At 46.8% G+C, this 26647-nt stretch overlaps 1 protein-coding gene and 1 long non-coding RNA gene across 8 annotated transcripts in view; one reads left to right on the top strand and one right to left on the bottom strand.

Annotated features, from left to right (window-relative positions):
- Positions 1–26647, bottom strand: part of LOC135903402 (neprilysin-1-like) — a 553033-nt gene that overhangs the window by 207781 nt on the left and 318605 nt on the right. The gene's annotated exons all lie outside the window — the stretch shown is intronic.
- On the top strand, positions 22865–26373 carry LOC135903450 (uncharacterized). 2 transcript variants are annotated; one of them, XR_010564808.2, is made up of 4 exons: positions 22865–23004; positions 24518–24652; positions 25124–25276; positions 25533–26373. It is a non-coding gene; the product is annotated as an uncharacterized lncRNA (long non-coding RNA). The 2 variants fall into 2 exon arrangements; XR_010564809.2 differs by lacking the exon at positions 22865–23004 and adding an exon at positions 23317–23791.

Consider the following 26647-nt stretch of genomic DNA (forward strand, 5'->3'; position numbering starts at 1 on the left):
AAAATATTTTTTTCCTAACAACTGACAAACTGCGCTTTAACATGTGCTCAATCGTGTCGCCTTCTGACCTTTGTCCTACGTTTACTCAGAAAAACAAAGATCTGTCCTTCTTTCATGTTCATGAAAGAAGGACAGGTTCAATCCTCGCGCAATAAATGTGATGAGCTAGAAGCATTTTTCTGCACACTGAGCTTCCGTTTCAACGTAATAATCATTACTGAAACCTGGTATCACAGCAGTAGCGATGTTATGCACCTACCCGGCTACAATGCATACGTGCAGAATCGTGCTGATCAACGACGTGGTGGCGTCATGACAGCGACAGAAAGGACTTTCAAATGTTGTCGACTCCACCATAACCCACGATGACTACGAAATTCTGTCATTACAAAGCGGAAGAAACGTCTTTTCTGGTATATACAGACCACCCAGAGGTAGCGTTTCGAATTTTGTTCGCTTTCTTGATGGATATCTGCAGCGGATCACAGAAAACAACCTTAATCTAGTTCTGGGTGGTGATTTTAATATTGATTTCGTATCTTCTTCCGCACGCAAATGTGAAGTCGACTACATATTACAGAGCAACAGATTCACCAATGTCATAAATAAACCGACACGGCTAGAGGCAGCGACGGCAATTGATGTCTTCATTAGTAACTGTCGAGTTGACTGTCCTCACTCAGGAGTCATTAATGTCCAAATAAGTGATCATCTGCTCATATTCTTGTTTGTAGATTCTTTAACTCCTCAAAAACAACGCATGCTTCCTGCGGTACTATATCGGCGCATAAACAAAGACACGATGAATTCTTTTCGGTTAGCACTTGCAGGTATGAACTGGAGTACTGTGCTCCGTGAAAGCGATTCAGAGGACGCTTATAATACCTTCATTATCACATTTGTGTCTGTTTATGAGCAAAGCTTTCCACGTGACACGCTTAAAAAACCTCGTGAGGCTCGTAAACCCTGGATAAGCGCCGAATGTCTTCAAATGATAAAACAAGAAACCTATCTTTATATCCGCTTCATGAAAAGCAGATCACCGGGTGACCTGGCATGTTTTAAGAGGTATCAAAACAAAGTCGCGTCTTTTCTTCGCCGAGCAAAACAAGAGTATATGGAAAAGTTATTCAACGCACGCATGTTAAAAAGGAGTGACCTTGAATGGAAAACAATAAATGAAATTTTGAATCGAGGTGCACATGCCAGCGGCATGCTTGATGCCTTAGCTGACAACATACCACTCGGTGGAAAATTATTAGAGCCGAAAAATTTATTTAGTTTTTCGCGTCTCTGGCAGGTAGCAATAGTCTCCCCCCCCCCCCCGATTGTCAAATGCCTTGACTCGCGAGTTCCTTCCACTGCATTCTTGATGCCAACAGACACCAGCGAAATCGAAGCTTGCCTCGTGATCCTCCGCAACAATAGCTCACGGGACATAGATGACCTTAAGATTCAGCCAGTAAAATGTGTAGCCGATACAATAAGCCCAATCCTAGAACTTATTTTTAATTGTTGCCTCGAACATGCCATGTACCCTAAACGAATCCAGATTGCTAAAGTAACCGTTGTTCATAAGGGTGGAGACAAAAATGACCTATCAAATTATCGCCCAATTTCTATTCCGATTTTCTCAAAGTGTTTTGAAAAGATACTGCATGCGCGAATGTCCAGTTTCTGTGGGAAATTGAATATACTAACGCCAAGCCAGCATGGTTTTAGGAAGAACTTCTCGACAGAGACTGCACTTCTAACCCAAAAAGAACTAAACTTAGAGTCCTTTGAGCAAAAGCTTCTCACTCTTGGTATTTTCTTCGGCTTCTCGAAAGCGTTTCACCGCATCAATCACAAAACAATGTTAGCCAAACTCGAACACTATGGCTTTCGGTAAATGTCTTCACATAATTAGATCCTACCTCACTTCTCGCGTCCAACAAGTAACAGTAAACAACGAACTATCAGATGTTAAACATATTTCTTCTGGCATTCCGCTGGGAAGTGTTCTGGGACCTCTGCTTTTTCTTCTTTATGTGAACGACATAGCCTGCTTAAGTAAGATCCCAACATTTGTGATCTATGCACATGATACCACTCTGTTCTTCCGAGCAGCACATGTACGATATCTTGAACAGCAAGTTACAGATTGTCTGCGCCTACATCATCAATGGTCTGAATCAAACTCACTAATGATAAACACGCAAAAAATTAAAGCTGTATTATTTAGGCCTCGTAAGAAGATTGCTTCTGCTCCACAGATCTGCCTAATGATGAGTTCGTCGCCCATTCAAATAGTTCCCGTGGTCAAATGACTGGGTGTTTTATTTAACGAAAATTTATCGTGGGACGAGCACGTTGAAATGGTCAGGGGCAAGTTGTCAATTTTTGTTGGTATCGTGTCCCGACTGCGATATTTCCTACCGAAGCCTGCTAAGCAAAAGCTGTACAATGCACTGTTTTCTTCAGTCGTTAATTACTGTATCTTGGTCCGAGGCACCACGTCATTTACTAATATCGAACGGCTGCACATGGTTCAGAAGAGAATTGTTCGAAATATTGTTAATGCTTCGAGATTTGAACATACCGCACCGATCGTTGCGTCACTTGGCATCAACGCCTTCCCTAACTGTAAGAAAATTTGCTATTAAGGCGGTATAAAACAAGTATAAGACAGAATAATACATTTATGTTAGACCTGGCAAGCTTAAAATGCAAGGAACTTAAGTATGCAACCCGCACTGGCTTCACATGGTTTGTGCCTAAAACGCGAACGAATTATGGTCGCCAAATGCTTTGCTACATTCTTCCAGAGACGTTAAAAAACGCGCTGTGAATTGATGTAAACTTATGTACCACTGAAACTTTTGTCATAGTGCTTTTTGCTTGTTTTTGTTTTGCCTGTAATGTTCAAATGCCGTTTCATTTGTGCCAATGTTACTATTGCGAATGCTTTACACATGCTATATGATACACTGTGATACTGTTACCAAGTCATTGTAAGGTGCGTCGACCACTGTCAAGCCTTTCTTCTGGCTTTTTGTCGACGCACGCAACATCGTCATGATGATGATGTTGAATAAAGAATTGGATATGAATATTGAATATGAATATGAATATGCTAAAGGTGCTTCTACAGCTTTAGTTTATGCCTCCACCCATCCGCCGAAAGGCCCACCCCACCTGCGGTTACCGGAGTACCAGACACGTTCGTTGCTGCGACAGAATGCTCGCAACGCACGCTGCTTCGATAGCTCTCGCTTGGGGTCGACTCCAAGCAGCTGCCGGAGAGGTCGGAGAAACTTCGCGCGCTCGGCCCTAGAGAACCGGAAGTAGACGACACGACGTGCCATCATGACGCGGAGCCAGTGAAGTCGGAGCTTAGCCCCGATCACTCGGCAAAGGAGAAAACGACTCGGCGAGTGATCACTCGGTGACGGAGAAAAGTTGAAGAGAAAATGCGTGGCTATGGAGGAGGCTGACTTGTAATTGTCCGTAGCTCTCTGAATATGAGACACTTCACACAAATTGTGTTGCGAATGATTAACTTTAGCGGCACCCTATGCGTCTGCAAAATTTGTACGAATCGTTTCAGGGTCCTTTTAAGCTAAGGGCCGCGACGCACCTAGACTCTGCCTCCACCGTAGCTCGCTCTCAAGATAGGCCACGCGACGGCGTGCAGCCGCCACATGCGCACTTGCAGCCGGAGTAGAATGCGCCGCCCCTCCGTTCCCTCCCTCCGCTGCCTCGCAACTTAGGGTGCCTCGCGCGCGACTGAAGACGGCGCGCTTCCTCGGCGCTTTCTCCTCTTTCGCGCGCGGAAATAGAGCCGCGATCCTGGGCTCCCCCGCACACTTTCATTCGCACATACAGCGTAGGCCACGCGGCGACGGTGTTATCGCCTTTAGACTTTATACGGAAAATCACGATGACGGCGATGCCGACAGCAAATCTAGAAATGCACCTGCAGTGTCTATATAATTGCTATCGCAATAAAACATTGCTTGAGCCGACGGCAGCACAGAGTTTGGACGGAAGAGTCGATTGTTTTCGGTGGCGATTATAGCTATTTCTTGGTACCGCCGACCTTGCGGGCCTGTGTTCGTGTTGTGGAGTCAAAAGACCGCTTCGATGAACGCTCGTACGCAGTGATTGATCTGGGTGGGGTTCAATTCCGTCGATGTTACCGGAAATTTCAAAAAAGAACATTGGAACTTCGACAACTCGTATGAGCGCGATGGCCACACAAGGGGATCAGTGGCGGCGGGCCGCCATGTGCGCTGTTAGCAGGTGGGTGCAAGTAGGCACGCTGTACAGGGGTGAACTTCTGTCCATTCGGTAGGTCACTTTTTCGTTCCCATATGCTAAGGTTAGCTTATTTCTTGCGCTGAATTATTATGGGCCAGGAGGTAACGAGTCTCAGTGATTTAAACATCCGTAAATTCATTAATACGGACACGCGCATGGAACTTTTGCTGTGTGAACTATAACTGCAGGTGTAGTTCCATTTCTGTTTTCTCCAATTGCAATATTGCTGGCGATCTTTTTTAGAGCGAAGCTGTTAAGGGCTAGTTCCCCCAGGGACGTGCCCGTGTGTAGATACAAAACTCTCCATACGTAGGCCCACGACTAAGATATTGCAATGCCGGGCCCACCCGCGCCGGAGGTGAGGCAGGCGTTAAGCATTACCCACTGTCAGGATTGGGGGCTCAATCCCATCGCTCGTGATCCGTTGTAAAGATTGGAGTCGGGCATGAATTAGAAGGTAGCTGGCCCATGCCGTTGTCCAACTTATCCACGCTGAGGACGTTGATGAAGGGAAGGACTGCTTCTGATAGAGAATGAGGAATATGGGTTTATTTACAGTATTCATATCAGTCTAACATGACTGTTTGAGAAAGTACATCGGTCTAACATGACTGCTTGAGAGAGAGTGACCTGAGCAGCCGCACAACAGCGGTTTTTAAACACTCGGTCTTCTCCCGATACAAGGTGATGCGAACGTTCGTTTCGTCATCGCAAACTAGCCGCCTCCCCGGAGGACGATCTACACACACAAATGCACACACGTTCGAAGTTCCGGAGCCGACGTCAGAGGGGCCCCGTAGAACTCGGAGCCGTTCCGGGTAGCGCGTTGCGTTGCGTCTTGGTCGGTGCGTGGGAAGCAGCGCAAAACGGCGTACCCGCGGCAACTCGCGCGCCCGTAGCAGATCAGGTCCGCGTTGGGGAGTTCGGGAACAATAGTTCGCCCGCCGAACTCATTACGTCACAACGGCGATGAGGCTAGAGGTTGGTAGTGGTTTCAGCACAAAGCCTGCTTCATCGAACGCATCCTAGCTGAAAGCAAGGGATAGTGGGGGATGCCCGTATTGTTCTCCGACACAAAATCGATTTAGTCACGCTGTGGCTAGAAGTTGGCGGCGAGCTCCAGGAATGTTGCCGCCATAGTTGTAACTGGGTGGAAAACTTGCACTGCAGCTGGCCGTTCTTAACAGCGCCTCCATGGCCCGAAAAATCTAGACTGTCTAGCGATGACAACCGCTGGGCAGGAAGAGAACAGCTGGTGGCCAGGGGGTGATTGATGCCTTGGCTCGCAGCGACCACTTGTGTATTGATGTCACCGCCCCAAAACATCCATCTAGGACAGGCAACTGCAAAATGAACCCCACAACACGGCTGTGCGCCGAGATGACGTACCTTGGCTCTCACTTTAGACCCGCTAGGCTTCAATAAAAAAAAAATGGCTGTGGCTTAGGTAAGGTTAAGCCCAGGATGCGAAGCATACTAGCCTTTATTTTAGTTGTTGAACCACTGTTTAGCCTGGTGAACTGCTGTTGCTTGGCTATATTTGGTTCGGCTAGACGAAGAAACAACTCATGCATTACTTCTTCGCCTTCAAGAGTGGAACGCGACAGCGTTCCCGTCGACCCGCCAAGGGGTGTAAGACAATGGGCTACAGGGCAGCGACTACGCGTCCCGCATTGGACGCGGTGAGCGTCGAGCAAAGCAGCGTTCGGCGCGGCAACGAAATGTGCGCCTGAGCAAGAGACGCACGCCTTAGAAACAGCGCGTTTCTAAGGCAACACCGCATTCACTAGAGGCGCTTTTGTACCGCTTTGAAGCGTTGTACTCGTGGCTCAGTGGTAGCGTCTCCGTCCCACACTCCGGAGACCCTGGTTCGATTCCCACCCAGCCCGTCTTGCAAGAGTTGAGCCAAAGCCACTTCTCCTCTGTCGTGACGTCACGGTGTCACGTGATTTCATGGTCACCGCCGCGCCTGAGGAGCTGGGTTGAGCCCTCGTAATATGCTTCGCATAAAAAACATAAGTGCAGAAACAAAAAAATGGCTGTGGCTTAGCTAAGGTTAAGCACAGGATGCGAAGCATACTAGCCTTTATTTTAACGCGACAGCGTTAAGGAGCTCGTGTCGCAGAAAAGCCGGTGTCGTCGGCGTCGGCTCAGGCGTGCGGCGCTTGCTCAGGCGCACATTTTGTTGTCGCGCCGAACGCTGCGTTGCTCGACGCTCACCGCGTCCGATGCGGGGCGCGTAGTCGCTGCGCCGTAGCGAAGTCACCTAGAAACAGTCTCTGTAGCACGCCGCAACCTTCGCTTCTCATTCCAACGAGCAGCTCTGTCTCCAGGAGGCATCTCACCTCGTGAGTGTCTAGCAGAGGTAAGCACAGCTGCTTATATACCGCCGCGACGCCGCGAGTTGGAGCCCCGTTTCTCCTCTGTCGTGACGTCACGGTGTCACGTGGTCAGCCTTGAAGGCGACGCCGCGAGCGACGGCGCGAGTTGGAGCCCCGTTTCTCCTCTGTCGTGACGTCACGGTGTCACGTGGTATTGAAGGCGACACCACCGCGCCTGAGGAGCTGGGTTGAGCTCTAGTAATATGCTTCGCGTAAAAAAAAATGCTGCATTTCGCTATGCCAATTTCTGAAGCGATTTCGTGCTGACAAATTCAGCAAACATGGAGGGAATCCTGATAAACGAAAGGAGATCTTCCTGGCTTAAAAAAATTAACACTAGTAACCCTAAAGTTTAGGCGGGACCCTCAAACGCAGAATTCAATTTCGCCTGCTCAAACCATCCGCATTGCTATGCAACTTTCCCTTCTTATATCTAACGGAGAAGTTGTACTCTTGGAGAGTGAGACCCCATCGGAGCAAGCGGCCATTCTTGTGTGACATTTCATGAGCCACGCCAGAGGACAATGGTCGGTCTCGAAGATGAATTTCGCTCCGTACAAGTAACACGACAACTTCTGGGCGGCCCAAACTAAACAAGCGCATTCCTTCTCTGATGCGTTGTAGGCTTCCTCTCTTACATTTAGTTTACGGCTGGCATAGAGGATAGGATGCTCCTCGTTATCGTCGCCGACCTGACTAAGTACCACGCCCATACCTCTGTCGCTTGCGTCGCATTGAACTATGAATTCCTTTGTGTAGTCTGGCGCGCGAAGCACAGGACGAGAAAGCAATAGCGTTTTCAAACTTTGGAAAACGTTCTCTTTGTCCTTATCCCAGTGTACGTTACTCGGTGCTCCCTTTCGGAGGGCGTCTGTTAATGGACTTGCCAATTGCGAGTAATTCGGAATGTACCGTTGATAGTACCCCACAAGTCCCAAAAATGAACGAAGGTCTGTTTTCATGCGAGGCTGAGAAAATTTTCCAATCGTAGCTATTTTCAGTTTGGCCGGCCGTCTCATGCCCTGACTGACAACATGGCCCAGATAAGTAATCTGCGAACAACCAACCCTACACTTTTCCGCTTTCATCGTTAAGCCGGCTTCCCTCAACCGTGAGAACACCCGTTTGAGGTGCGATACGTGTTGTTCCCAGCTGTCCCAAAAAATTGCTACATCATGAAGATAGGGCAAGGCGAACTCCTACAAATCCTTTAGGACAATATCCATTAACTTAGAGAAGCTAAACGGCACGTTCTTCAGCCCGAAGCTGAGTGCGAGAGGGCGAAAAGTGCCTACAGGTGACATGAATGCGGCGTAGCAGCTCGCACTTTCTGCAAGGGGAATTTGCCAGTACCCCCCAGTTGAAATGTATTTAGTAGCGCTAACTCTTTCAATTCGTTCCTCAATGTTGGGTATCGGGTACAGCTGATCCCTAGTGATGGCATTTACCTTCCTGTAATCAACACACGGACGAGGGTCCTTGTTAGGGGTTTCTACCAGTATTAGCGGTGACGTGTAGTCACTCTCAGGGGCTCAATAACTCCCAACTCTAGCATGCACTGTATCTCTGCCTCCATAATCTCTCTCTGTCTTGGAGACACCCTGTAAGGGTTTGAGCTTACTGGTTCGGTTGATGTCAGCTCGATTTCATGCGTTATTAGTTCGGTTCTACCCGGCCGATCGCTGAATCTGTCCAGATATTCCCCTAACACCTCCTTTAGCTCATCTAGCTGCTCGGGTCTTAGAGCGTGCGAGCTCACCGAGTGTTCTACTACTTCTTCTAGGCCGATTTTAGAGTTGGAGGTCGCCCTATATTCCTTAAACTTGGTACTAGTGCCATCCTGCTCTTTGATGGCATAGTTAACTACTCCACTCCGCTCTACATACGGCTTCATCAAATTACAATGATATATCTTCACTTCCTTCGTGCGACCGGGCATTTTCAGAGCATAGTTAGTATCTGAAAGTTTGTGCAACACTTTAACGGGCCCGTCCCAGTGAACTTGATGCTTGTTCTTTCTTGAAGGTTTGAGGATCATTACCTGGTCTCCGGCGCTAAACGTTCGAAGCCTCGCATTCTTGTCCTAATAGAATTTGGCGTTCTTTTGAGCTACTCCTATGTTCTTTACGACTAGTTCTTGGGTTGCGCTTAGCCGTTCCAGCAAATTTAGCACGTATTCAACCACTGTTGGACTCTCCCCTCTTTCCTCCCACATCTCCCTTAACATTCTCAGTGGAGAACGGAGTGTCCTCCCATACACTAGTTCTGCTGGCGAGAACCCTGTCGCTTCATGTGGAACCGTTCGCAAAGCCAACAAAGTTGCCGGCAGACAGTTCTCCCAGTCCTCCTTGTGCTCGTAACAGAGCGCACGCAAAACTCTCTTAAGCACCGAATGCCACCTCGCTACACTGTTTGACTGACGTTGATAGACAGAACTGTGTATAAACTTTACCCCGCACTTCTGGAACAATGTGGAAGTCAGTGGGCTCGTGAATACTGACCGTTGATCTGCTTGAATATCGGCTGGAAACCTAACTCGTGCAAACACTGTCAAAAGCGCGTCTACTACTTCGGTGGAGCTGAGCTCTTTCAGAGGGATTGCTTCTGGAAACTTTGTAGCCGGACACAGCATGGTAAACAAGTACCTGTAGCCCGATTTTGTTTTTGGAAGGGGCTCTACCATGTCTATTACAAGTCGTCTGAAAGGCTCTGTTATTAAGGGCACTATCTTCAGTGGAGCTTTCCATGTCTCTCCTGGTTTACCAGAACGCTGGCAGGCGTCGCATGATCTTACAAAGTTTTCTACGTCTTTGAAACAGCCAGGCCAGTAGTATTCCATAAGCAATCTTTCCTTTGATTTGTTTATGCCTAGGTGGCCGGACCACCCATTTCCATGACAGAGACTCAAAAGGTCCTCCCTATACTTAGTAGGCATGCCTAACTGATCTAAAATCCTACCCTTTCGATCTCTGTAGTGCGATACAACAATCCTCCTCTCTCATGTATCGTCACGTTGCGCCTACCAATGCCTTCTTTAGCTGTGTCATGTAAATTTGCTAAGCTCTCATCATTCTTTTGCTCGGCTTCCAGTGACTCTCTATCCACACGTAACAGCTGATCAAAGTTCTTTGAGGCCGGTGATAATAACGACCCTGTCTCGCTTGTGAGTGCGTCAGCTTGCTCTTCCTGCAGGCTAGAACTTTGACACACTAGTGCTACGCTCTCATTGAGCTGGTCAGCTGGCAGGCTCTCCACAACTGTTCTTTTGTCCCTCGGGCCTAGCTCGGATTCGGGTATCGAAGTTATCTCCTTTTCTGCTTCCGCTGGAGGAGCTTCTGCTTTTTCAGCCGAAAGCGACGCGATTTTACGAGCTTGGCCTCGGGTCAATGCCTGTACTACGCCCTCTCGCAGTTTGAGCCCTTTGTCACACAGTAACTGGTGCGAACGATTCGAAAAGATATAAGGGTACTGCAGTGACAAAAATTTGGAAACTGCAGCCTCAGTCTCTAGCTCTCCGAATGGTCCACTGATTTTGACTTTGGCCATGGGCAGACACACGCTGTGTTCTTCTACAACCTGTTTTATCCATGCTACTCTTTAGGTAAAGTCATCTACCGTCACGTAAGACAGATGGACAATGTCCATCGTGGCGGCACAGTCTCTTAGCACTCGCCATGGTTTGCCATTAACTTGCAGGTCGTGAAGATATGGACATAAAAGTTCCATATTCTCGTCTTTTTCCTCCACGTAGGAGAAAACTACGCTAGGCTTCCCGCAGTTTACAGCTATATGTCCCAATTTGTGGCATTTGTAACAGCGAATTAGTCTAAAAGATTCCAATTTTCTTTTCTGTTCTTTTTGTGCGGTTTCTCCGTTAAGCTTCTCCTCGCTCTTTTCTGCGGGCTTTTCAGCCATGTCTACAAGCTCCGATCGTCTAGTCTGCGCACCCCTTTTGAACGGAAATGGTTTCCGCGGTCCATTTCGACCATCCAAGTTTCCGTCCTCGGCGTTCAACTTTCTACGGGTTGCGTAGTCTTCGGCTAATTCAGCCGCCCTTTCCACAGTGTTTACATTCCCTCTGTCTTGCACCCACAGTTTCACAGCTTGGGGGATGGTTTTGTAAAACTGCTCTAGACACATGCATTCAATGATCACGTCTCTGTTGTCGTACGCTTCCGCGCTTTTAAGCCACTCGACTAGGTTGGCCTTTCAGCTATATGCAAACTCCGGATATCCCTCGCTTACTTTCTTGCCTGCACTCCTAAACCTTTGCCGAAAAGCTTCGGCTGAAAGGCGGTATTTCTTCATGAGACTAGCCTTAACCTTTGCATAATCATATGCATCCTGTGCACTCAATCTGGCTATTACTTCCGCCGCCTCACACGGCAGCATAGACAGCAACCGCTGTGGCCATGTACTCGGGCCGAAGTTCATCTCCTCGCAAGTCCATTAAAAATTGCTTAGGAACAAGTCTATGTCGGTCCCGACCTCAAATGGCTTTAATAGCCTGGCCATGCGGTACGATTCTGCCTCACTTGATCGTCCCAGAGCGCCTTCACTTCCTTGAGACAACTCCGAACGTTTGCTTTCAAGTTCAAGTTGCATTTTTCTTAACTCGCGATCTTTATCGCGTTCATCTCTCTCTCTTTCCCGTTCTTCTCTGTCCCGTTGTTCTCTGTCCCGTTCTTCTCTTCCTCTTTCCCGTTTCTCCCTCTTTTTGAGAAGTTCCAATCCCATTTCAATTTCTTCCTCACTGGCCTGTTCGGAAATTAGCTCCAATAATTCCGACTTTAGCATTTCCTTGCGTACATCTAGGCCCAGTTCCTCACCAACAATCAACAATTCGTCTCTCAGCAGTCTCCTTAACTCCATGATTGCTGCTTTACTGCCTTGATCCTGCTCTCTAAATCTAGCTAGGAAAACACAACCTAGCTAACACTCAACTATCTAGCTTCCCTACTGTTCTAAACAGAACAACCACAAAATGAAGCCTAGAGAGTCAAAGTAAGAACCAAGCACTCACCGCAGTCACAGCACCACGTCGCAAAGTCCATCTCACCGCTGTCAGCCAGTTATCAGGATTAGGGGCTCAATCCCATCGCTCGTGATCCGTTGTTAAATTGGAGTTGGGCATGAATTAGAAGGTAGCTGGCCCATGCCGTCGTCCAACTTATCCATGCTGAGGACGTTGATGAAGGGAAGGACTGCTTCTCATAGAGAACGAGGAATATGGGTTTATTTACAGTATTTATATCAGTCTAACATGACTGTTTGAGAAAGTACGTCAGTCTAACATGACTGTTTGAGAGAGAGTGACCTGAGCAGCCGCACAACAGCGGTTTTTAAACACTCGGTCCTCTCTCGATACAAGGTGATGTGAACGTTCGTTTCGTCATCGCAAACTAGCCGCCTACCCGCAGGACGGTCTGCACACACAAATGCACACACGTTCGAAGTTCCGAAGCAGACGTCAGAGGGGCCCCGTAGAACTCGGAGCCGTTCCGGGTAGCGCGTTGCGTTGCGTCTTGGTCGGTGCGTGGGAAGCAGCGCGAAACGGCGTACCCGCGGCAACTCGCGCACCCGTAGCAGATCAGGTCCACGTTGGGGAGATCGGGAACAATAGTTGGCCCGCCGAACTCATTCCGTCACAACGGTGATGAGGCTAGTGGTTGGTGGCGGTTTCAGCACAAAGCCTGCTTCATCGAACGCATCCTAGCTGAAAGCGACGGAGAGTGGGGGATGCCCGTATTGTTCCCCGACACAAAGTCGATTTAGTCATGCTGTGGCTAGAAGTTGGCGGCGACGCTCCCGGAATGTTGCTGCGACAGTTGTAACGGGGTGGCAAACTTGCACTGCAGCTGGCCGTTCTTAACACCACACGTGGGCCGATCCCGAAGTTAGTGCAATGTCAGGCTGACCCGCTCCAGAGGTCAAGCAGGTGTTAAGCACTCCCCACACGTGGGCTGATGCCGAAGATAGTGCAATACAGGGCCGATCCGGGCCGGAGGTGAAGCGAGCGTTAAGCACTCCCGATAGGTACGGCGTCCTCAGCGATAGTGCAATACCGGGCCTGCCCGCACCGCAGGTGAGGCAGGCGTTAAGCATTCCGCACACATTGGCCGATCCCGAAGATAGTTAAATACCGGGCCGATCCAGGCCTGAGGAGAAGCAGGCGTTAAGCACTCTCTATAGGTAGGCCGCTCCTGAAGTTAGTGCGATGCCGGGCTGACCCGCGCCAGAGGTGAAGCTGATTTAAGCACTGCCTATACATTGGCCGATCCCAAAAACAGCGCAATGCCGGGCTGACCCGCGCTGGAGTTGAAGCTGGCGTTAAGCACTTCCCACAAGTGGGCCGATCCCGAAGTGTTACGGTTGGCGTGTAGCATCCGGTGCAAGAAGGATACTCGACTCCAATGCCTCATCGACACGAAAAGGTGAATGACCAATTTCTTTGGAATTCACCAGCCCCAAAAAAGCGAGCCCTACAAGAAGGAGCTCAGGGCCAAGTACGCTCCGAAGTCAATGACATGCTCGTAACACTCCAAAGCATGGTAGAAACTTTACTAAATTCTCTAATCTCCCTTATGCACAGAGTCACCACCATGGAAGCTAATATCCAAACCCTTTTCACACAAACCGCTTCCACCACTCAAGCCGTAGCCATCGATACAACAGGAACCGTCGCCGCCGCCAACCTGGCACCTGTGGCATCCCGTATTCTTCATCATGGCCCACACTAACAGTGACACAACGTTCTAGCAGTGGGACTGCCGAGGCTACCTCCACAAAACACCCTTTCACCGTCAACACCTCCGTACTGCTTCATGTCAATCTGACGCAATATTGCTACAGGAAACGCACGACACTCCGGTCAACCTTCCCGGATATCAACCTTTCACCGCGAACAACGCTCCATACGGAGTCTCCACACACGTTCGAAAAAAGAATTACCGCAATCTAACACGATCTCCACGATTGAATCATCGAACACCTCTTTATTGAGCTTATCCCGCACAGAGAACAAAAGGAAGGATTCTTTATCCTCAGTATCTACAATACTCCATCTCAACGCCATAGCCTATTTATAACCTTCTTCAAAAACGTCCTGAACATCGCAGGCAGCAGCCCCCTCATCATCGGAGGCGACTTCAATCTCCCGCACACAGGATGGGGTTACAGACACAGCTCTGCTGCAGGTCGTAACTTATCGCAAGACTCCTATGATCTCCGGCTTACACTCATTACTGACCCAGCTTTCCCCACTCGCCTCGGCACTTCCGCTGGACGAGACACGACACCCGACCTCACTTTCACCAAAAACGCAGAGAACGCCCATTGACAAAACACCCAACGCGTTCTCGGGAGTGATCACTCTATCATCGAAATTATTCTCCCACACCTAACAACCGTTACGATAAGAACAAGGGACTTTACTTGGACGGACTGGGATGCGTTCTGTAAGCGCCGTGTAACAGCAACAACGGACACTCTCATTACCGACATAGAAACATGGCCATGCGATCTACAGTCTATTACTAAATCGGCCACCCGCATTATCACAACAGATGCCCCGACTGAACGCATGGACAGCAGACTCGCACACCTTATCGAGGCCAAAACATCCATCCTCTCCAGATGGAAGGGACAACGGCTCAATAGCAGACTCAGACGAAAGGTCGCACTTCTCAACAAGAAAATCGAAGCACACTGCCGCATTCTAAGCCAACAGCAATGGACAGAGCGCTGTAACTCTCTAGACAGGCACCTTCACCACCACAGCTCGTGGAAAATCCCAAAACATTTGCTTGATAGCACCACCACCCGCTCATATCAACAAGGTCGCCTCACGAAGCTTTTCTTCACAGAAAGCAAGACACATGGCCAGGACCATGTTAAGAATACCTTATGCCAAAAGTACATCCCATCTGGGTCCACTCAACCTCACGGGCCATACACGGGGAGCTCCAAGCCTGCCCTTGATTTCAGCTCGGCAGAGATTCATGCTCCCATGCAGAAGCTGAAAAGCCGTTTGGCGCCAGGCCCAGATGGTGTTACAAATAAAACAAAAAGAAATCTAGATGACCCTTCGGTGAAACAACTCACCGAATACACCAACAACTGCTGGCGCTAAAGGTCCATTCCTCTGACATGGAAAACGGCCAAAGTAATTCTCATCCCCAAGCTCGGTAAGCCATCTAGCCTCGCCAATCTCCGGTTCATCTCGCTAACATCATGTGTAGGGAAGGTCATGGAGCACGCACTCCTAACCCCTGTAAACACTCACCTCGAAGACACATCTGTTTACCCCCACTCAATAATTGGCTTTTGACATCATCTTTCCCCCCAAGGCGCTATGCTGTAACTTCAGCATCAAATCCTAGATAGGAAACTCCATCACACGAAGGCGATCTTGGGCCTCAACCTCGAGCGCGCCTTCGATAACACCAGGCACTCCACCAACCTAGAACGCATCTCCTTGCTCAAACTTGGAGAACGCATTTACAACTACTAAAAGACTTTCTATCCAATCGGAAGGCCTTCCTCTCGGTCGGAGACATTCGATCGGAGAAACTCTCCCTCGCCAAGGCTCTGTCATTTCCCCAATACTGTTTAATGTCGTTATGCTCGGATTAGAACAAGAACTACAAAATCTCGACGGCATTGAAAACACCATATACGCCGACGACATTACAATCTGGGCTGCAAAGGGCAATGACAGCCAAATCGAAACTGCCTTACAACACGCCTTTGACGTCGTAGATAATTATCTTCAAGGCACGGGACTCCGCTGTTCACCTGAAAAATCGGAGCTTCTCCTTTACCGCCCCACACTTGGTGGACGCCCCCCACGGGGCTCCACGAATAAACGCCAATACGTGGAAATGAAACTCCCCCGCAGAACCCTACTCGTGGTCCCTAGCATGCGCGTTCTTGGCATGACCATAGAAACCAATGGAGCCAACTCTACGGCTATCTCCAAAATCGTTCGACAGACCGCTAATACATCCAGACTGCTGAAACGAGTGGCCAAGCGACGAGGGGGTATGAAGGAAGAAAGCCTCATCCGCCTTGTCTAATCTTTTATCATCTGTCACATTACTTACGTTGCGCCCTTTCTCAATTGGTACAAAGCTGAAAAGACTAAACTGGACATCATCATCAGAGGAGCCTATAAGCAGGCCTTAGGATTACCCAACCACACCAGCACGGAATGTCTACTACAATTAGGTATCCACAACACACTAGACGAGTTAATCGAAGAGCAACGTTGATCCCAACTGGAGCGGCTTACCCTCACGCAAACGGGCCGCAGCATTCTAACCAAGCTTGATATCACCTACCACCGCCAACATGGAGACAAACACCCAATACCACGCGACATTCAGTACTGGATACACGCCGACCCTATTCCCAAAAGCATGCACCCAGACCACAACAAAGAATGCAGGAAGGCAAGAGCTACCTCCCCCATCGAAGCTTATGCCAACCCCCCGGTCGTCACCTTCGTCGACGCAGCTGAATACCAAGATGGACGTCCCTTTGCGGCGGTTACCACAGTAGGCGGCTTGCTCCGACATGTTGCCAGCACCATTACCCAAAATGCCGAGACGGCCTAGGAAGTGGCCATCGCCCGGCCACTCTTGACCCAGCCTGTCGCACCATATTGAGCGATTATCGCATAGCAATCAACAACTGCTTCAAGGGTCGTACTTCTCAACAATCACTCCGTATCTTGCAGCAAGCCCCGCATTCGTCTGAAAATCAAATCACCTAGTCTGGATTCCAGCACACGCCGGCGTTGTCCACGCGCACGTCACCAACCTCAACGAGGTTACACACTCCGTAGCACGAGGACTACTCAACCGTGCCGGAGACTGTGCAAGTGCATCCACAGGACGCGACCCCCTTACAAGATACAATGACCTTGTGAAGTCATTTTACCTCGAAAGAACCTTCCCCACCCCTCACCGCAAGCTAAACAGAGCACAGGCAACCACCCTTCTCATTTGTGATCTTAGTAATACTTAAGCTGTTGCCATGCATTGTAGTTAGGCAGACATCAATTTAACGAGAGAAACAATATTCATTTACCTTGCTGCTTAAGCATACTAGAACAGTGTACATTTGCATGTGTTCTGTAGTCACAAACCATTACAATGTATATGTCAAACTTTTTCGCGTGTTATATTGCAAAATTGTGCTTATTCAATTTCTGATGCAGTCAAAATTTCTGTTCCAGACATGCAGTAATGAGGACGGCACCAGTATAAAGCAACACACTCCATCCACTAAACAGAAGCTGCTGCCTGCTACAACAAGGTCATTGTATGGACTTTGGCTGCTACTACAAGGTAAACAACACCTGGTTCAGACATACGTAGATATGCTTGATATATGTCGTATTGGCTTGCTAGTCTTGAGATACATGTCATTTGTTTTTAGCAGATCATATGAACGTTTGTTCTCTTTATTATTTAAAGGTACATCACAGGCTCCGGTCGGAGCATTGAGTGATAAGGGATTATACAATAAAATACGCGATGAGCATGAACCAGAAGAAAGAAAAGTAACAGTAAGCAGAACAAAAGAATGCCTCATTGTACAGTCTCAATTCGTAAAATGTGCACACAAGCGCTCACGGAAATGTTCGCGGTTGGTGATTGAAACAATGTTATCTGGAAGATCGTTTAAAAGTGATATGGCTTGTGGCAAAGCCGAGGAATTGAAAGCTTTAGTTTTACCAAATATGCGTTTGATGCTGAGGTGATTATGAAGGCGCCTGGATGTACGTAATTGTTTTTCAAGTGGCAGTGGGGACGGTGTTACGCTGTATATATATATTTGTGTATTAAGCATAAAAGAGCAACAGAACGACGAATACTTAACGTCTGGAGTGCAATGCCAAGCTTAATTTTTGTTATACTGGAATGGCGGTTACAGTTGCATGAAATGAATCGAGCGGCTCTATAGTGTATGGCTTTCCAGCATAGAGATTAAATACTCTTAATGAGAGGACCAGATGGACGAAGCAAACTGAAGATCTGGGTAGACGAAGGCTAAATAAATATGCCAATTTCCGAGCATGAGCTGAGCAATGACCCAAATTTCGACGTAAGTAACCCAGCGTCTGTGACGCTTTAGCACATATGTTGGTGATATGCAATTTACATGAAAGGTGGGATGTAATATGCAGGCCTAAGCACTTATATAACATCGCACGGGACAGCGAAACGTTGTCTATGGGTGATTCCACGCCAACTGTCCCAACCTTGGCGCTCGACCATCAGCGATTTCTTTGAAAAAAATTGAGGACTATCTATATAAAGCAAGAAGTCTTTCTGTAAAACATCTTTGCGAAAAAATATTTTCAGCGCCGCTAGGAATATGTGACATTGTTTAGAAAGCTCGAAAGTATGAGTCGTAAAACAAGTTGTCAAAAATTTTTATCTTCTTAAATTAGGCGAGCACACGAATTTCCCTTGAGAATGAAGAGAGGCTTTTCACTTAAAGAAGGTGTTATCGATCTTTACGTTTCCGTGAGTTATTTTATACGACACTAAACATGCAAAATTTGGTGCATATTGGGAATATTTTGCAGAAAGATAACTTTTACCGAAAGGTTATACTTCATAATAACTAATTGGCAGCAAGTTGTACTGTAAGTGAAAAATAATTTGGGACGAATATAACGTGAAATGGCCTGTACAGCTGGCGACAAAGTTGCGAAAAGGTAAGTTTTAGCCTATGTTTAGTCGTAAATTTAGCATTGAGGTGGTCAGGGCAAACGTATGTTTATTAGAAACAGCCATTGTCTACCAACTGAGAAACTTTTATGAAATTACTTTTTTGTTTTAAGCAACAAAATCGTTTTTGAATTTTTGTTATACCGGTCTTTGTGCTTGTACGTGTTCCCCTTCGTAGGAAAGCGTCCTAGCGGTAAGTAGAACTTGCGCGGACCCAAAGTTTCCTGAGTCGATGGAGGAGCATCTAGACAAGATAATAGGCTCCTCAAGTTTTTACTTGAGGGTTTACTAGAAATTATTAGTCTAGCCAATAAAGAACGTGAGCCCCAATAGAGCGCATTTAACCGGATGTCGCCGCACAACGACGGCCTGCATAGCGTCGTCACGCGGCATTGGAAAGTTACGCCGGTGAGTGCAGAGTGCAGTTACGTACACTAAGATTTAGAAATGGGCGAGAACTATGTGAATAAAAACAATCTAGAGCTTTATTACGGCAAATATGTAGCAAATATCAGCCAACACAATCGTGTTTTAGTGACCATGTTGGCAATGATGCTCGAGGAGTGATGTCGACTCGTCATTAAATGTTTTGGCATGCTTAAGTTCAAACTACTGCATCTAAAAAGATGATGGAAATAAATAAATACGTTTAGTTGCTCGCCCTCTCTGTCTTTCTTGTTATTAAATGTTAAATTCAGACCGCATGAGGCAGTCCCCTGACCTTTGTGAAGCGCAGATTTATTGGATTCTGCCTTGATAATTCCCCACTGTGCGGCAAACCAGTCTATTGCTCTATCTCGCAAGGGGCTATTGGACTTGCATGATGACAAAAAATGTCTGCAGGTTGTGCATACGTGATGTAAAATAGGGTTTTGCCTCTATATATGGTCCCATGCTTCAAAATAAACTTGTAAGTCGGCAATTGTGTGCTTCATATCTACTTCTCGTCCTAGTCTTGTGTGGCGCACAGACGTCTCGGGCTACATCTCTAGTGCGGCGCCTCGAAGATTTCGCTGCACTTCAAGCTGACATAGCAACGCTGTTGTGAAGGTTTTAGAGGGAATAATACACGAGGAAACGCGACATGTATCTAGGTACCACTTCTGTCACAGTAGCACATACAGGAGACTTGGCCGAGAATGCGCACATACCTACGTGCCCAAGGGTCCAAAAATGGGGTAGCTCAGTATAAGAAATTAAGTAAAATCAAAACAACCGTTGAATATCATGCGGTGCTTCACCATGTTTGCTTTACAGAGATAGATGCCCATGAGCCGACAACATGAGTACACGTTTTATGTCGCGAATTATTGTTTGAATACGCAGTAAAGAGGCGCGCTTACTGGCTCTACTTTGTGAGTCAGAATTCCGTGGTGTATAATGAGCTGGAGCATCCTACAGAGTATACCTTGTTTCTCAAGAATGGCGAATGTCTGTTTCGTGTAAAGCGCTGCAAGGCGGAAGTTCCTCGGTCGACGAGTGTTCAGCAATACTCGGGGCCGAGCTGCTGGCGCTGCGCAGCACACGACCAAACAGTGCACTGGCAGCTACGTACCAGCTGGGCGTTTATGGCATATAATTTTACCGTAAAAATAAAATAAGTAAGTACAGTTGAACATAATGTGTTATACCGTTAAAAAGAGTGCGTCTACACTCTTAATCCGGTTACACATAGGTTCCATTTAAAAGTAACGTTCCACATATTTTTACTGGAACGAACCTCATATTTATGTGGATCCGGCTGTTCTCGCGATTAATATGGGTATCAGGAATTGCAACCTCTAAATTCTTTCTTTATTTTTTCTTCATCTAAGGGGAACATGCAAACGTTATGTGGATCAACGAATTGTTCCACTTACTCTGTTGCCCTTACTATTTTCCCGTTCCACTTACACCTTGTGAGCGAGATACTTCTTTTTTCTGCTGTTCCACTTGAAAACATATGCATTGCAGTGAAGCAAGTGGCGAAGAAGCTAAGTGACGACTTACGTTTTCTTCGGATCCCCCTCTTTTACTAAAGCAATCGCAGCGGGCAGTCACCATGAATAAAAGGAAAGCATAAATATTTCGAACTTAAAGACCAAATTGTCTTGCTAACCGTACTTTTTGCTTCATTAAAACGCCGACGTGAAGTTACGCTGGAGCACAAAGCTCACGACAGTTACCTGCTTAGTATGTCGATTAGCACTGTTTCGAAAAGCGGAAGGGGTATTGGGCTTATGGTTTCATCTGGAAACGCAAACCCAACAGGGCGGAGCGAGACACAAGTGGCGCAGAGTGAAACAAATTTATCCGCACAAGCTATAAGTATACGAGGGAAAGTATGAATATAAGGGGAAGGTAGCCGAGAGAAACAAAGTCAACTAAGTTCAAGTGCCGTCGAGAAAGAAATTTCACAATTTAACAGTGATGTAGACTGTGAACTCACCATCTATATCCCTAGTTTTCGCGCCATGATTACGATGCACAACTTAAGTGTGCGGAAATTTTGAAGCGCAGCCACATTTTGCACAATGAGCAGACATATACAACCCCGGCGCAGACTTCAGCGCGCTGTGGTGTTCTCGAAGGCGCACATTCAGGCAGCTCCCATCGTACCCAATGTATACCTTGTCACAGGACAAAGAAAGGCAGTAGACAAGATTACATCTACAATTCGTCTTGCAATGGATATGAATTGCCCCACAACCTTTTTTCAAAGCGCGAGTCCTTGTTTCTAATGTTTAAATCAGTTTTCGTATCGTATTTGGTGCCTGCTATTGCATGAAGCGGAGAGGGTAACTCTCGACTACGCCAAAAATAGCGCAGCAAGCAGAGAGCAATATAGTCTCTGAAAATTTTAATTTGTTCACAATTATTGCAATTATTGTTAGTGGTTTGACACGTACAGGCAATATTCGAGGACGATGCGATTGGAATAATTCGCCATGAAAGAACTGGCGAAGTTATCCCGCGATGGTGAGACAATGACGATCTGTTCAATAATTTCGAAGTACGAAAATGCTACATTATGGTGTCAAAGTTGTAACTATATTGCGAACAAGCGTGGCCGCACAACTTATTCCGCGTGGCAAACTGGGAAACAAAAAACTCACCTACCCTTTTCAAAACATCCGTCGTATAATAATACATTCGCTTATTTGTGCTTTGAGGCCGCGCATGAGCAACCATTTTATGGTTTGATTTCATCTGTGCTATGTTTCGTGGCCAACTGCCCTATAGCCTCCAAAGTGTAAAGGAATGGCACAGGGGCCGCAATTTGGATGATCCTTGCAAACGTCTACGTTTTTTTACAACACCACAGGTCTATTTCTGAAAGCGTCGTTTCCTTTTTCTACTTCTTCACATTTATTTTGTTCTAGCGCTTAAACCACGAGAAACTTGCCGAGCCCGTTCACACTAAAATCGAACTATAAAAAGAAACATCGCCAGGTTCGAGCAAGAAGGAGCGAGCGACTCAAAGTGGTTAGTTCGTCAGGAAAGAACGCTTCAACACACGAGGCACACATTATTTGAAATTGTGTGGAATTGAACCGTTCAAGGCAACAACACCCATACAAGCTAGCGCCAGCGTTCGGGGTAGACTGACACCAAAAACATAGATAAATAAATAAAGAGAATCCAATGCTCTCAGAAAAACGCGAGCGAATGACATATGTCCCTATGCCACCGTGTCGACGCTTCTAAGTGGGCGAATATGAGTATCTTGGCATAGCATTGCTACGCTGCCCGGTAGCTTTTTTCCCCCCTTTTCTTTTTTTAACAATCGGAGACACATTAGTTTTACGCCGTATGCCACAAAGGGTGGCTGAAAAGAAACGCATACGAAATCGCCTTGCGCCGCGTCCATGTTTACTGAACAAAGAATTTATCGTAAGCGAAGTGTGGGATCTGAGCACGCGAGAGGGGGGAAAATGGTTTGTGCGTTGGCGGTAAATATGAAATGAATGAGACATTTGCAGCAATTTTTCGTATGATCGCCAGCCTTCGTGGTTCTCGAGAACGAGAATGATGGTCGGCGGCTACGCTGGTATACGACGGCATCGTTTGTTTATACCTGCAACTCTGGGTAAAAAAAAAATCAAGTCCCAAGCTAGTGAGCAATGAACGTCGTAGAATTTCAATCTTTCAAGACACAAAGTTTACGGATTGCTCAAGCAAAAATAGTATTTGTCGCTAGAGCTTTCAGCGCCGCTTATGTTTTCTATCGTGAGTAGCACGCTAAATAAAAGAGAACTCTTTACACACCGCCTTCAAAAGGACAAACTGTCCAAAAGTCAAGTGACGTGGCAGTGTCTCTGATAACTATAGTATATTCGGGGTATGACAAGTTGAAATCATCCGCATCGACCGATGTTGAATTTATCACTGTCGAACGCAGCGCCAAACTTGGGAAGCGACGAAATTGGACGCCGTCGCGCCAGCGGAGCCGCGCCAACTGCGAAGAGGCCAAGTTTTTGTTCGTTCGCATGCTGCATTGTTACTGTTTTGAAAAGTGCAGATTTTTTCTTCGGTTTGAGAAATTTCGATGTCACAGCAGACCTGGCTTTAGCATCCGTCACGGACTTCACAAAGAGGTAAGCGCTTTTACTTATTACTGTCATTGTATATGTCAATTTTACTGCAAACCTACGGCGCTCACGTTTTCGCGCCATTGTCAAGCACACGAAATCTGCTCGCGTAACAAGTAACAAGTGAAGTTCTTACGAAACGTTACCGCACCGCCGCAGCTTCTATTGAGCTCTAAGCTGGAATGACAGCAAAGTAATTACACACATACGCTGCGTTTTCTCGCTCAAGCACGGCACTCCGTCGTGAGTGGCTTATATTCTGACTGCTGTTGTAGAAGTCGCGGGGCGCTTTTTTTTTCTTTTTTTTGTGTTGCTGGGTGTTCGTCGGAGAGACTTTCTCGCGTGTGCTGCGCTCGTGCTGAGTCAGTCGTGACGTATTATTTCTCGCGCCTTACGGCGCTCTACCTTCAAATAATATCACTGATTTTCCCGAGGGAACAGTGGGGGCCTAGTAGAGACCGGGCTTGCTCTCTTGGAGCAGTATCTTCGCGCATGCCCGGCTCTTTTGTTGTTTCCGGTGTACAATCTGTTTCGCACTTAGGGGAAAACTCGGAGCGCCTTGCATCGCGATGCGGCGAGCGCTTGAGTCAGGCGACGGCAGCAGCGCGCGCAGGCGTAGGTGCTCGAGTGGCGGGGTCTTGAGCGGCGTCGTCTGCTACGGCGACGCGCGCTGGCCGCATTGTCAGGAAGCGTGCTACTGTCAGGGGCAGTGCGCCGATGTCATCGTTACTGCGTGAAATGAGCCGGTATTCTTTACTAAGCGTTGTGCGACGCCCCCTGATGCACCTCGATGGTAAGTTCATCGCTGAAAGGTGCAGGACAGTCAAAGACGACGTACTGATTCCATACATTCTTGACGGCCCATTCCTGGAACGTGACTATATATTCTAACACGATGGCTGCCGATCCACACTGCTGGTAATGTGCAAGAACTGCTGGGAGAGCGCGCTGTTACTCTCTTGGAGTGGCCGCCCCAATCTCCGGGCACCAACATCATTTAATGTCTGGGGCTCGTTGAAAGTATCGCTGGCGCACCATTCCCTCTATCAGTCGCCCGAGGATAGGCTTCGATCCACCATCGTCAGCGACGGAGATGTGCTGCGAATGAACACATCGCTGATCAAGTCACTCCACACTGCACTGCCTTCCAGCATGAGCGCTGTCCTCGCTGCCGCTGGGGACATGACGAGGCACTAACTGAAGTTCGGAGCGTGACGTGTCCGATTCCCCGCCGGCGGGCAGGGTCTGTCTGGTGTAGTGAATGATTGTCGAGAAAAATCACTTCCAGCTCATTGTTCGTTCGCATGCTGCATTGTTACTGTTTTGAAAAGTGCGGATGTTTCGTATCGTTTCGATTTTTATTCGTATCCGTTTGGTTCATCGTGTTCGACCCTCATAGTTATCATTGGATGCAGTTTATCAGCAGCTCTAAAGCTCGTCATAGTAGTTGAGATTGGTAAAGATTTATTCAATGAATGCTTAGTGTGCAATATATTGTAAAAATGTCGCTTACTTTCAGACAATCAGGGACGCCATTTCAGACCCAGCAAATTTGGATGTCAGCAGAATAAAAGTCTTGCTGGAGGAAACGCTGGAAGCTCGGCGGAAAAGCCCGGAGAATGAACTTCCTGTGTACTTTCTAAACCCAGACGTGGTACGACCACCTTTAAATTCTTGACTTTCCATTTCACACAAATGTTATGACAGTTTTCGCTTTTTTAAGAAATGGTGGTGATGTTGGATCCCAAAGTAGATACACCAGATGACACTAGAGTGGTGCATGTAGTGCACACATTAGGTGTCTTGTCCACCATGTCTTCTAGTTGATTTGGTAAAATTTGTTACAGTTGGAAAAAATAGTACTATGAACATTGCTACACGGCAGGAACATTTCTTTAATGTGCACATTTCTGTCCAAAGGCGCAAGCATTGTGGAATTGCAGTTTTTGTTTCTGAAATCTGATTCATGTTTTATATACAAACCTAGTGCTGTGTTAGCTTTCTGTGACACCATTTTTTTTAAACCTAAGAACACCACAATTGAAATGTGTAGTTCCAGAGATTCAGCCTTGTCACTGTGTCTAGCCTCCTAGGTATACTGAGCACTCTGTGTACATTATTGCAGCTTGCACTTGAGGCCAAACTGAGGTTTGAAGCTTCTTATGAAGACATGCTAGCCAAGCTTCAACATATTCGAAAGATGCTGGTTCGAACGAGCTTCATCGAGATTGACGAGTACCTTCGGCCAAGAAAAGCTGAATTTGCCCTGATCTCATTGGTAAGCATTCTTTATGCTCAACGTGCTAACACGCCTTCGCTCACGTGCTAGTCCATACTTTAGCACATTTGTAAAAATCAGTCATTGATCTAGTCACATTTATGCTTTGGCAAAAAGTAGTTTGCAACTTAGATGCCATTTTGTTTAGTTTTGCTGAAGTTGTAGATACCTATTTAAGGAATTGAGTAGCTACCAGTTCTGGCAAATGCTAGAGGGCATTTTGCTGCAGTGCAGTGAACCAAAGTTTCTTTTCAAGGAGACACATGAACGAGGTGTGCCTATTCCTGGCCCTTGTATCATCGCCCAAGATGGACACAAAGTCGTCTGCAAGGGCAACACCATTGATCTGGCTGCGGGATCATCACTCGAGCATGCTCTAATCATTTGCGTAACACTTTATTTTATCTTGGATATCACGTACCCAAATGCATTTGGTCATTTTTTGGGTTTGGTCCAGACAGCATTAGCTAAGAGGGAGCCTTTTCCACGCTGCTTGATGTCACACAAACTTACGCTGTGTTTAAAACAGTTGAAACATCCTGCAAGAACTCGTTAGCAGATGAGATGCTGTATGTAAGATCTCCTTTTTTCTTTGAGCACAAACAATGCAAAGAGGTAGCAGTGACTCACAGAAACCTACAAACTAAAGGACAGCTTTTGGGTTTGGTAGTTCTAAAAACGCATTGCTTAAAGTTGTGGCCAGTCATAACAGCTTTGCTTTAAACATGTACACGCATCGTCACCACATTTAGGGCAACTGTTTATTGGTCTATTTTCTTTTTTGACTTTGGGCGACAAATGATAGGTGTAATTTTTTGCAAGTGTATGCGGCATACTCAAAGCGATACTGTTGCACTTTGTAGAAAAATGCGTGTTGCTACAGTGAGGCATAACAACACTTATGAGGCTTGCATTAAAAACATTACTCTTTCTAGATTAAAAAAGAAAATAGCTGTCATATCAGCAAATTTGCAGTAAGTGTCATTTTCCAAGCTCGTAGCTAAACATTGATATTCGCAGTTATTTGTTTTGCGTACGTTGTAATGGCAAAATTGCAGCCATCCACCAATTATGACCTTTCCACTTATTAGGAATTGCCAAACCCGCTGTTCTCAAACATTGGTCCTGAACATTCGAGCCCAAATTTCGACCAATAACACATTCGTTGGGTGAACTAGAATAAGTCTTGTGTCACAGTTCCAGGATATTCTGATTATAAAGACTTAATATTGTGTCTACAAGAAATTGTGTTAAGCTGCAGTTTTTAATTAGTGTATATGTGCTACAAATATAAATGAACAAGGCAATTTGTGAATGGAGCTTATTATTAAGATGTCAGGAAAACTGACTACTGAAATGCCATTTCTTATG

The sequence above is a fragment of the Dermacentor albipictus genome, chromosome 2, assembly GCF_038994185.2.
Source record: "Dermacentor albipictus isolate Rhodes 1998 colony chromosome 2, USDA_Dalb.pri_finalv2, whole genome shotgun sequence".
In the NCBI taxonomy this organism is placed as follows: Eukaryota; Metazoa; Arthropoda; class Arachnida; order Ixodida; family Ixodidae; genus Dermacentor; species Dermacentor albipictus.